Genomic DNA, 2,512 nt, shown 5'->3' with positions numbered 1-2,512 from the left:
CTCCTGGGTTCAGGCAATTCTCCTGCCTCAGCCTCCTGAGTAGCTGGGATTACAGGCACGTGCCACCATGCCCAGCTAATTTTTTGTATTTTTAGTAGAGACGGGGTTTCACCATGTTGACCAGGATGGTCTCGATCTCTTGACCTCGTGATCCACCCGCCTCAGCCTCCCAAAGTGCTGGGATTACAGGCTTGAGCCACCGCGCCCGGCCCGAAGTTAATCTATTAATACAGATGTAACGATTTTAATACAAATGAGGTTGGCCGTGACTTAGAACAGCATGGAAGATCAGTAACAACCTGTTGTGGCTGGGCGCGGTGGCTCACGCCTGTAATCTCCACTTTGGAAGGCCGAGGTGGAGGAATTACTGGAGGTCAGGAATTCAAAACCAGCCTAGCCAACATGGTGAAACCCTGAGGCAGGAGAACTGCTTGAACCCCGGAGGCGGAGGTTGCAATGAGCCAAGATCCCGCCACTGCACTCCAGCCTGGCGACAGAGCGAGACTCCCGTCTCAAAAAAGAAAAATCCATCAATAGGAAATTGGTTTAAATTTTTTATATTTTCTTCCAATTTTTTAAATTTTCTACCAAATATAGAAAATTTTTTATATTTTCTACTAAAATATAAAAAATTAGCTGGGTGTGGTGTGCACCTGTAATCCCAGCTACTCCAGAGGCAGAGGCAGGAGAATCACTTCAACCCAGGAGGCGGAGGTTGCACTGAGCAGAGATGGTGCCACTGCATTCCAGCTTGGGCGACAGAGAGAGACTACGTATCAAAAAATAAAACAAAACAAAAAAACACAATTGCACTGCAAGGTGGTTTACGCCTATAATCCCAGCATTTTGGGAAATGGGAGGATGCAGAGCCATAGCCCTGCAGGGTCGTGGGGTGTCCCTTATTGCTGTACTGAGGCGCTGGATCAGAGAGGTAAAGGGACAGGACACAGAAGGACTGGAAAAGACTGCTGGGCTTAGGGGGGCCACGCCACTTACAAGCAGAGACAGGTGAGGCTCCGAACGTCCAGAAGCGTCTGTATTAAGTACAAGACGGGAAAGTGTCACGAGTTAGTCATCTATGGGCATAATGATAGGGCATACATAATCACTTGAGTAGCAAGAGGGTGCTACCCCATTAGGTTACCTAGTCAGAGAGGTGGGCTGTGCACAGTAGGGGGCCAGGTCGTGTGCAGTAGTAGAGGGTCGTGTGCAAAAAAGGGAGTCCACCCCTATTAGGTCATCAAGGCAAGGAGGTGAGCTGTGTGCAGCAAGTGCCCTGCGCAACACTTATCTGGGGGCTGGAGACTTCAAAGGATTCCTATGGAAGGATGCTATAAACCAATGCAGTGAGAGTTGACAGAGTGTGCTCTTCTCTAAGATATTTTACTGGAGGATGATTTGAGCCAGCACAGAAGTGAGAAAAGCTGACAGAGTATACAGCCGCCATGGTGCGATTACACCAGAGGGGTTCTTTTCCCCCGGTTGTTTGCAGGATCTCAGGCCTGAAGCCTACTTTCCACAAGAGCTGGATGCAAGGTACTACAACTCCTTTTTAGTAGGAATAGCTCTTGCTCCAAGCCCACCATGCAGGTGGTACTGAGTGCTGCCGTCTAGGTCCTGACCTGCTGTATAGCGTGTGCCCTTTCAGGCAAGTGCACTACAGCCTGGGTCATTGTTTCTTGTCCTGGTCTGGCTGTTTTTCCCATGTACTTGGTTCTGCTCGGTGACTGCTCTAGGCATTCCTCTTATTACATGGTTATATAGAAGGATTATATAAATTAGCACTAAATATGCCGGAAGTCTGTACAGCTCCGACTACAATCCGTTATATGATTATATAGAAAGGTTATATGGAACTAAGTATAATTGTATATATAAGCTAGATATGAGTAAGCAGTAAGTTATGCTTCAGGCACTAATTGTACCTGGGGTCTGCACAGCTCTCCTTCCTTGGTGCCCATGTTGGGGGTTACCCACAGGAGGTGGGAGGTTGGAGGTGGGAGAACTGCTTGAGGCCAAGAGTCCATCCTAGGCAATATAGCTAGATCCTATCTCAACAACAAAAAAATCAAAATTAGTCCAGCATGGTGGTGCACGCCTGTAGTCCCAGGTACTTGGGAGGCTGAGGTGAGAGGATCACTTGAGCCCTTGAATTTAAAGTTACAGTGAGCTATAATCATATCACTGCACTCTAATTTGTGATTCGGTATCTTTATTTATTTATTTTTTTTTGAGTCAGGGTTTCACTTGCTGTGAGTGACAGAGCAAGACCTTGTCTCAAAAAAAAAAAGGTAAACTCAGAGAGGCCGGGCGCGGTGGCTCAGGCCTGTAATCCCAGCACTTTGGGAGGCCGAGGCGGGTGGATCACGAGGTCAAGAGATCGAGACCTTCCTGGTCAACACGGTGAAACCCTGTCTCTACTAAAAATACAAAACATTAGCTGGGCATGGTGGCGCGTGCCTGTAATCCCAGCTACTCAGGAGGCTGAGGCAGGAGAATTGCCTGAACCCAG

This window comes from Cebus imitator, unplaced genomic scaffold, assembly GCF_001604975.1.
Source record: "Cebus imitator isolate Cc_AM_T3 unplaced genomic scaffold, Cebus_imitator-1.0 Scaffold419, whole genome shotgun sequence".
In the NCBI taxonomy this organism is placed as follows: Eukaryota; Metazoa; Chordata; class Mammalia; order Primates; family Cebidae; genus Cebus; species Cebus imitator.
This window is presented reverse-complemented; position numbering follows the sequence as displayed.